Source organism: Grammomys surdaster, unplaced genomic scaffold (assembly GCF_004785775.1).
Source record: "Grammomys surdaster isolate TR1022 unplaced genomic scaffold, NIH_TR_1.0 165, whole genome shotgun sequence".
Lineage (NCBI taxonomy): Eukaryota > Metazoa > Chordata > Mammalia > Rodentia > Muridae > Grammomys > Grammomys surdaster.
This window is the reverse complement of record NW_021604613.1, coordinates 8,679,922-8,690,353: the sequence shown is the minus strand read 5'-3', so window position 1 is coordinate 8,690,353 and position 10,432 is coordinate 8,679,922.

Here is a 10,432-nt window from a genome sequence, read left to right as displayed (position 1 = left end):
TTTGGAGGCCTGGGGATCTGGCTCTGCTGGAACACTTACCTAGCTAGCTTGAAAGACCCAGGCTACAATCACCAGCGCTTAGAAAACAAAGTGATATGTACATGGTTGAGACATATATTCACTCTGAAATGACTACACAAGCCAATCTCCTCTCACATTAGTGCACCTGTACAGTGTGTGTGTGTGTGTGTGTGTGTGTGTGTGTGTGTGTGTAGAATATCACACGCCCACCATCAGTGAGTAAGGGGCCTCCTTTTTAGATCTCCTTCCCAGCATTTGTTGTGTTTGTTTTCTTCTTGATAACCATTTTGACTTGGATGAGACAGAATCACAAAGTAGTTTTGATTTGCCTTTTCCTGCCGGCCAAGGATGTTGAACAATTTTAAAAGTATTTATTGGCCATTCATGTTTTTTTAATAAGAGTTTTTTTTAAAAATAATAATAATAATTTATTTTATGTATATGAGTACACTGTTGCTGTCTTCAGACATCGGATCCCATTACAGATGGTTGTGAGCCAGCATGTGGTTGCTGAGAATTGAACTCAGGACTTCTGGAGAAGTCAGTTCTCTTAACCTCTGAGCCATCTCTCCAGTCCCATATTTCATCTTTTGAGAACTCTGTTCAAGTCATTGGCCCATTTATTGATACTCAGCTTTGAATTGTTGGTGTTTACTTTTTTCCCAGTTCTTTGTGTATTCTAGATACTAGCTCCCTGTCTCAAGTATAGCTGCCAGTGATTTTCTCCTATTCTAGCACGGTCTGTTTACACTGTTGCTAGTTGCTATGCCAGGGAGAAACTTTGTAATTTCATTTAGTCCCATTTGCCAGTCCCTGGGACTGTGGTCTGTGCTATTGGATTTCTGCTGAGAAAGGTTTTACCAGTAACTGTCTTGAAATGGTTTCTCTGTGTAAGATGATTTCTCTCTAGCAGTTTCAGGTCTTAAATTAAGTTCTTTGATCCATTTTGAATTTTATGTGGGATGAAAGATAAGGATCTAGTTATTATAACGATAAAACTTAGGTTTCTAGATCAGAAACTTACTATTTACAAACAACATGGATGTCAGTTTCCTCTGTAGGCTTCTCTGCTGAGGGCACTGTGAGGAGACCCAAGATGGACCCTGAATATGCAGAAAGAAATTTCTGTTTGTTCTACACTATGAAAGGAACAGACTGGTCCTTTCTGGATCTGGCAGTTTGTATAAATAATGCTCCTGCCTCCACACCCTGAGGAACTGGTGTTCCCATGTTACAGTCCTTTGGAATGTAAGCAGATGGCTCTGGGATTCATTTTCAAATGTAAACATGGTTCTGGAGAGGAACATTAGAGCCGTGTGACACTCTTTATAGGCATTGCTTTCTTCTGCTTAAGAACCCAAGCCACATGGAAACTTGATTACACTTCAGAATTCTTTTTACAAGATAGAGATGCTCCCTTTCTTCATCCTGCATGTTGTTATTGGTGTCTAAGGACCAAATGATTGGTGTCTTCACTGAGTAGGCCAACACTGGCAGGACCTCAGTTGCCATCTGCTGAGTGAGGGAGGCATAAATGAAATAGGTGAGCTGCCTTTGGGATATTCTTGTGATCCTGAAGTTCGAGAAGCCCCTGTGAAAGTCAGTCAGAGTTAGGTTTACCTGGAGCCTGTGCTGGTTCTATGACATGAAGAGATCGCAAACAGGGTTGCCATCTCTGTTGGCATCTGGCTATGTTTCGAATCACAGCCAGAAAATGACCTGTCTTATTTCCTGGACTCCTCAAGGCCTTACATACAAGGAAGGGATTGGAGTCTCCTCTTCTTGCTGCTATACTTTACAACTTTAAGTTAACTTGTAAAAAGAAGTCAACTCAGTGGGACATGGTGACACACACCTGAAATCCCAGAGGTGGAGGGGAAACTTTAAGGCCCCTGGGCCACCCAGTGAGACCCTATTGCCAAAAAGAAAGAAAGGAAGGAAGGGAGAAAGATGGGAAGGAAGGAAGGAAGGAAGGAAGGAAGGAAGGAAGGAAGGAAGGAAGGAAATAAAAAAGAAAAAATCCAGAGGAAGAAGAGGAGGAAGGAAAAGAAGAGAAAGATAGATTATTCTCCGAGACTCTGTAATGTAGTAAGGCCTTTTGGTACCAAATGCTACTAGCTGTTAGCCTTTATCTGTGCTTCAATTTTGAGGAGAGGGAAGTAAATCATAAGAAAACCAAAAAGTGCAAGCTATTTTAATAAAACCCCCTAGGCTACTGTGGGATCTATACAGACTTGTTTCTCCTGTACCTTTCCCTTCACTAGTCATTGAGTTCCCTTTGTACCAGAATTCATGCCAGAATCATTTGGCTTCTCATTTCACTTTAAAGAAGAAAGCAAGCTAGGGGGTGGCTTACAAGAAAGGAAGTAGGCACAGAGAAATTAAGCAATTTGCTTGTAGCAGTGTCTAAACTAGGTTACCTGTGATTATCCAAGGACATGTCCTCTGCTGCAGGCTTACAGCAGTAACAGTATTACTTGATTTCACATTCTCCGCTCAAATCCTTCCTGATCATACCCATTATCCCTTTTGCCTTGCGAGAGAAAACTGTTTCCAATGTTCTACCAAAAGATTTCCATTTGCTCTTTCTATAATTGTTTTTTCGAGATAACATCTAACTCTGTGGCTTTAGTATTATGTTCCTGGTAGATGACTCAGCAGGCCAGGCAAGCTTGCTCACTGAATAAAGAGCTGAGTCAGTGTGGCTCATTTAGCCTCTGAGGCTATAGACTATGATTAGAAATATCTACTCCCAGTCCTGGTGTGATTATTTAACTAATCTTGCTACATGCCTCTGATACAATAGAGGTTCTAAATTGGAGTTTTTTCTTCCAGCCCTCCACTCTCTGCTCTTCTGCTCCAATAATGACTTCAGAAACAGTGCTGCATGACAGCCCAGTTTTAATCTGGACAAATTTAGTTCTAGAACCTTCTACCACATCATGTAGTTTCTATAAATATATTGCCCCTGGCAAAACCCTCACCCATTCATATGAACTACTTTGCATTTCCACTCTTAATACTGTGTATTTTAAGAGATATTTTTTAAGTATCTTTTATCTATTTGCATGTGTGAGTGTGTGTGTGTGTGTGTGTGTGTGTCACTCTGTTGGGAGCCGACCCCTAGTAGAAAGCGGCTATCATCTTTGCAGACATCTTGAGCCATATACCCTGACAAGAGACTTGTTTTCTACAGCCCACAACAGATGAGCACACTCTGATAAACATCTTGTTTTTCTCACATATCTTGTTTTGCTGTTTAGTGCCCCCAGCTGCAAGGCGCATGTGGTATCCACACTTCAAGGCACATAACATAGTGCCTTCAGCTGTGTTCCCCTGCTTGTCCACGAGGGCAGGGCACGTGGAAAAGTGTATAAATACCCAGGATTTCCATTCAATAAGAGGGAGAGACTTGATCAGACTCTGTCTTGTCTCCATTCTTCACGTTTCTTGCCCCTCCATCCCCACTCTCTCTCGCTAGACCCTGACCCGGGGACCAGAGCAGCAGAACGGGTCATTACAACACTCGTGTTATGGAGCACATGTAGAAGACAACTTTGAGGACATAGTTCTCTCAATCCATCTCTTCACCAGGGGATCCACGATCTAACTCAGGTCACTAGGCTTGTGCAAGTGCTTTTATCACTGAGCCATTTCTCTGCCGCTTAATTAATTGTTAAATATTCTTCATAAAATATCATAATAGTGACACAAAATAAATACTCCAAATCTTGACTCTTAAAAACTCAGTTATGTCTTTAACAAAAGTGGGCTACTCTGTTAAATATTGGAGCTGAGTTGTAAGTATGGGGTCTTACATTTTATTATTTTTTATATGTTTGAATTCCACATAATAAAGAACCATTAACCTTAACTAATTCCAAAGGATTACTGCTTGCAATTATGCATTTGTATGAAAGTCTAGATTATTATCCTCAATGCAAACCCCAAAATACTAATACAAAGAAGGTAACTAGAATGCTAATAGACACTTTTAAAGTGGAAATTTTAAAATGTCAAATTAGCCCTGAAACCCAGATCACAAGAAAGTTGATAAATTGGTCTTTATTAAAAATTAAAACTTCTGCAGAAGATGGTGTTTGGGGGCTGGGAAGTGGCTCAGTTGGTCACATGTGCGAGCACGCACTGTGCTTCAGGTATGCAGTCACAGCACAACACATCACAACAAGAATTATCAGCAAATGCCTTTGTTAATATATGTGTGTTATATTAATCATATACTAGTAAATGAAGCCCAGCACTATTATAGAGTGGATGCTGTAACATGAGCAAGTGAGATTTATTTCACAAATGCAACATAGGTTTACATTTGTAAAAATCAATATCACATAGTCATGGTCATTGTTGACTAAGTAGTGAGCTTGAGGCCAGCATCAAATATATTTTCATATATCCACATAAATCAGTATGTTGGTAGACAAAGTGCTTATAACAAAGATAAAATAACATTTAATAGGATAATATACTCCATCTAAATTGAAGATCTCTGCTTATTGGAAGAACAATCTAATGGCAGGAAATGCTTCTGAAGAAAAGTTTTTTTTTTTTCAGAACCTGCAAAAGTCTGCAACTTATAATGGAACATAAAATATCCCATTTTTCAAAAAGTAGAACCTTTACTTATTCAGACCAAAAAGTAACACCTCAAAGAAAAAAAAAAACAAAATTAAAATAGTGTCCAGAATGAAAGGACTGACTGCCAACTATGCCTCCAGTGAAGGCTTCACATCCAGAGTATATAAGGAATTCAACAGCAAAATAACAAAACAAAAAATGGCAACAAATATTTCAGTTAAGTGAATAAACGCTCAGAATAGACATCAGAAGATAAATGATTGAGCATATGGAAAAAAAAAGTCCCACATCATCAGGAGCACACACGTTAAATGAGATACCACCATGCTCCAGCTTTTCGAATGGCTTTGCACTAGCTTCTCACTGTAGCAAAAATACTTGAGATACTCAAAAGCAGAAGAGTTTATTTTGGCACAGTTTCAGAGATTTCTGTGCCTAGACTTTAGTCCATGTGGTAGACACTGATCTTGTCACCATGTCCAGCAAACAGAGACAGGAGGCTGGGATACTGCTCAGAGGAGGAGGAGGAGGAGGAAGAGAAGGAGGAGGAGGAAGAAGATGAAGAGGAGGAGGAGGAGGGAGTAAAAAACTGAAAAGAAAAGCTAGAAGAGGGAAAGGGAAGGATGAATTAATCAAATGAGGCAAGGCATATGCCAGTCACCCTGATCTGATCATTGCACACTGTATACATATATTTGATAAGTTATATCTCCACCAGTGAAATGAGCAGGTTCAAACCAGTTTAGATGATATTAAATGTAGGTTTGTTAGGAGTCTGATCTCCAGCGGGTGAATTCACTAGCCCCAAGGAAGGCAAAGGAAGACACCATGGAAAAGGAGAGGGGAGAGGATGGGGAGAGAGACAAAGAGCTTCAGTGGGGAGTGGGGCACAAGGGGGAGCAAAATGGATTATACAGAGACGATCCTCTGGAGGAAGGGAGCCCAGCCCCTGGCGTGGAAAGTTCAGGGTTGGGGGCAGGATAAACCAGGTACAGACTGAGGGATGCTAGGAGAACCTGGAGGCCAGGTCTCCTTTGATATGTGAAATATGCTCCTCAGTCTCTTGTCCTGGGGTAAGAATCCAAACACTATTGAGATATCCCAGAATGTGTCTACAAAATATGGACAGTTGCCATGCTGATACTTTAAATATTTCAAAAATCTTAATAACAAATCAGAAGTTTCCTTTAGATTAAATAGATGTGGAATTTTAAGGGCAGAACTCAGCAGGCACTATTAGCAGAAGCATAGACTGTCCCTAGGAACATCTAGGTCCATATTAAAATAAGATTAGAATGACATCATCTGTGAGTGAGGTATCTTGGGGACTTTGCACAAGGAGACCAGAGACTTTTGAAAGATGACGCAGGTTGGCTCCTTGTTCTCCTTGGTTTACACACACCCAGGATGCTCTGCATTCAGCATCACTTGGAAAGGTCTGGCTTTGGCTTTTGTTGTCTTTTCCTCTTGGGACAAAGGCTTACTGGTTCTATCAGCATTCAGGATTGGGGAGTAGTACAGAGAGGTCCATTTGCCCAATTATCCCCCCAGAATATCCAAAGAAATACTGTCTAAACTTGTCCTCATTTTTTCCTTCTCTGAAATGACTCTCTTTATCTTACAAAATATGTACTTGGAAATTTGGGGTTCTAATTTTAAGATGGCATTTTTTTTTTCTCAAATACTTAAATAACGGTACAAGTGGTTTAAAATATATGGTCCATTACAAAATTCTGACTCATGGATGAGGTCTTATGCAATTTAGTAGCCTGATGTGGACCCTACTCTCATCCCATTGTATTTTTAAAAAATCTGTTTTAAAAGTACAGGTTTGCTCATGCCACAGCCCAGGCTCACCACAGACTTTTCAGCCAAAGGCACTGTGAACTGTAATTTAAGTAACAGAAGCAGCTCAGCTTGTAGCAAAAGGGGATTTAGAGGCCTCAGTCTCTGTAGAGCTCAGGGCAGTGGTGAGTCCGCGGTCTCTCTCCCTCTCTGCCATCTCTGCACTCGAAGTATTCCTGTCCTATAGTTGCTGCAAAACATTAGCAAAAATCCAAATGACTTGAAACAACAGAAATATATTCCCTCCTTTCTAGAGGGGAAGTCTGTAATCTGTATCACCAAACCCAAATGGAGGCCGGGTCAGGACCATGGTTCCTTTGGAGACCAGAAATAACTAGCCCTTTGCTCTTTGAGCTTCTCATTGGCTGCTTGCATTCTGGGACTTGTGGGCTGTTTCAGTCAGGTCCCCAAGGCCAACATCAACTCTTTGGAATGTCTGTGTTCCTATCGCCTTTTCCTCTGTGTGATTGGATCTTTCTGTTTCTGTCTTTTGTAAGGACAAATGATCACACTGATGGCGCATCTATATAACTCAGTATAATCTCCTTATGTCGTAATTAACTCATCTCTACAAAGATATTTTTCATAAGTAAAGTAGCATTTTAAGCATTAGTGTTTGATGTCTTTGGCGTTTTTTAGTGTTTCACACTTCTCAGTACCTCAGAATACTCAGAGAGTTAAGGAGCCATCTTGGGTTTGGAGTAGCTGAAAAGAAAAGGAGACTAGCTCGGTAGAATGACACAGAAATATTTCTAAAGAGCTAGCAGTTTAGTTGTAAAATCAGGCTTGTAAATAGATATTTTTACATAAAGTTACTCACTGATCTAGTAGGTTTTCGATACAGTTTATGCCTCCTGTGTCTTTATTGATATAAATATTAGTTACATTTAAAAGGCTAAATATTATACCAGATCACCAGGCTCTAAGGTTTAAATCTGTTCTTCCAGGTTCCCTGAAGTCCTGAATCATCTCAGACTCCTTCATGGAATTATCCCTCATGTATTTCTTAAGCCTTTGAAACCTGAGATACACCCTCTTCCAGGCCAACATGCCTAAGGAAACACTGTTGGATTTACACTAAGTAACAGGCTAGGAAGTGAGTCTTAAAAACTTAGCCTCTCTTTTAATCTCCACTCTGAATGTGTAAAATAAAAGAATATGGTCATTACACTTGGTTGGTGAATGTCTTGTCAGGATTTTACTGCTGTGAACAGACACCATGACCAAGGCAACTCTTAAAAGGACAACATTTAATTGGGGCTGGCTTACAGGTTCAGAGGGTCAGTCCATTATCATCAAGGCAGGAACATGGCAGCATCCAGGCAGGCATGGTATAGAAGAAACTGAGAGTTCTGTATCTTGTTCAGAAGTCAAACAGGAGAAGACTGGCTTCCAGGAAGCTAGGGCAAGCATCTTAAAGCCCACACCCACAGTGACATACTTCCTCCAATAAGGCTCACCTACTCCAACAAACCCCACCTCCTTTTTAAAAAAAAATGGTATTTTTTTATTGTATATTTTATTTATTTACATTTCAGATGTCATCCCTTTTCCCCATTTCTCCTCTCTAGAACACCCTAGCCAATTCCCCCTCCTCCTTTTTGCTTTTATGCCATTTTAATTACATGCAAGTATTAAGGTCAGTTCTAGGTTGAGGGACTAGAAATACAATAGATACAAATAGTCAAGGAACAAGCAAGACAATAAACACAAATAGTCAAAGAAAAAGCAAGGCTTTAAACCCAATTACATGAAAACTCCTGTGATCACTGTTTCTAAGGGTTTATCAGGATGACTAAAATATCTGAGCCTACTTCCCTGTCCTAGCCCAAAGTCATTTTCATGTCTGAAGCCTACTTCCTTGTTCTAGCCTAAAATTTAGATTCCTGCCTGAAATTACTTCTTTGTCCCTAGGCCAAGCATATTCAAACCATCACAGTGAATAAATTAACAATGCTGTGTGACACAGTCACCCAGTAGATGGTGTATGGGAAGTGTATGCTCAATAGGTACCATGCTCCACATTTTACATCAGAAGTACAGAGCATCCTTTCAGTTCAGTGATGAATCAGAAATTAGTTTAAAAGGCCCATAGAAGAAAAATTCCAAGCCGCTCTCCACAGTCCTCAAAAAGATCAGAGAAACAATTCCTAATTGCCTTTTAGGTTCCAGGAGCATTTTATGGTGGGGTGCTTCATACAGTATCAGCAGCTGCCATATGCTGGGAAAAGACACAAAAAGAACCACTTTGTGCCTGCAAAGAGGGGGAGCAAGCTGTGTCAAGAATGGCTATTGTGGGCAGCTCTAATATCACTTAACTTAGACGTTGGTAGGCCTATGTTGTTTCATTCCCCTCCTGCATCATGGCAGACCATCATCTTTGCAACTGTTAAATAGTAGTGACTTGAATGCATTTTGCATTATAAGTTGACCATGGTCCTATAGGGACAATGAGTGGAAGGTTGTGGCTTAAAAGTAATTTGTTTCTGTGGCAAGCAGAGGAAGCCTAGAGTGAGTGTGTAAAGGGTAGATGAATTCTGAGTGCATGTATGTTGTTGGCATGTTTCACCATGTCAAGGACTTCTGTGTGTCAAACCCATGGAAATAGGAAAGCCTCCCTCAGGTGAGGATCAGAAGGCTGGAAAATCTTCCCTCTGGTCCACATGTTAATGCTGATAGTGCACATGGTAACTATCATGCCAGGGTGTAACCATATAGGTTTTTCTATGCCTGCCACAGTTCTCAAATAATGACACAAAATATAACAGCTTATATTTGTTTACAATGTTTTTGGCCTTAAGCTAGGCTTGCTCCTCGACTAACTCTTATATTAATTTGTTTACACTATTCTATGTCTATCATGTAGTTGGTTACCTCACCTCAGTTCATATGTCCAAGTTCCCCCACTCTGTTCCCAAGTTCTGACTCCGTTCCCTAATTTTCCCCTTTCTGCCCGATGTCCCAATTTACTATCCTGCCTTTTGATATAGGCCATAGGCTTTTTATTTTAACCAATCACAAGGTGCTGTAGGCAGGAAAGGAAGGACAGAGACACATCTTCATACAGTGTACGAAAACATCATTGTAACTATTTAGTTTTCAAACCCATCAGAGACCCAAGGAGAGTAAATATTATCTGAGTGAACAAGAAGTGCAGCATAAGCAGCTTCCAAAACTATAGAAACGACAGAGGGTTGCTGGCTACCTGAATAGACACACAAGATTTCTCTGTGTCACTGGTGTAGCAGTAAATATTTAAAAGGCACTCCTGGTGGGTCAACGTGCATCTCTTCACCCAAGAAGAGCTCTGGATTCACAAATGAAAGACACCCACATGCAACCTTTATATTTTAATTTGCTTTAGCTTGCTGAGTGGTTGGGCTACTTCCAAACCTCCCCGTGGCTAGCACACTCCCCTCCGGTATTCCTGAGTTAACACTTTCTAAATCTATGTTTTATCTTTGCTGCCGTGTTTCCTTCTGAGCATCCCTCCCATGGGACGGTTTTATTTTCACCTACATTTTGGCCGTCTCAGACTCCTGCTCCTTCACATCGTGGTCTATCCTATGCCCCTCTCATGGCAGACTCCCTTCTTCTCCCTCTCCTGTGTTTTCTATCCAGGAATCCTCAAAGTCCTGCCTCCGTCCCCCTGCCCAGCCATTGACTACTGGCTCTTTATTGACCAGTTAAAAAACCAACAATTAGCAGGGACCTGCAGTGGACATGCATATTCCCATGTAAGCACAAATCAAAGCCACAACACATTGGAGCATCATCTTTGGCCTTCTGGCCAGAATATCTGACAGACTTTCTCTGAAGCAGGAATATTGAAGGATTTGCCTACCTTGTCTTGGCAAATACTTGGCAGCACAAAAACACTCCAACATTAGGGTCTCTCACTGAACCTGGAACATACCGATTGGCTAGCCAGAGATCACCAGAATTCTCATTTCTCTCTCCACTGTTGTGA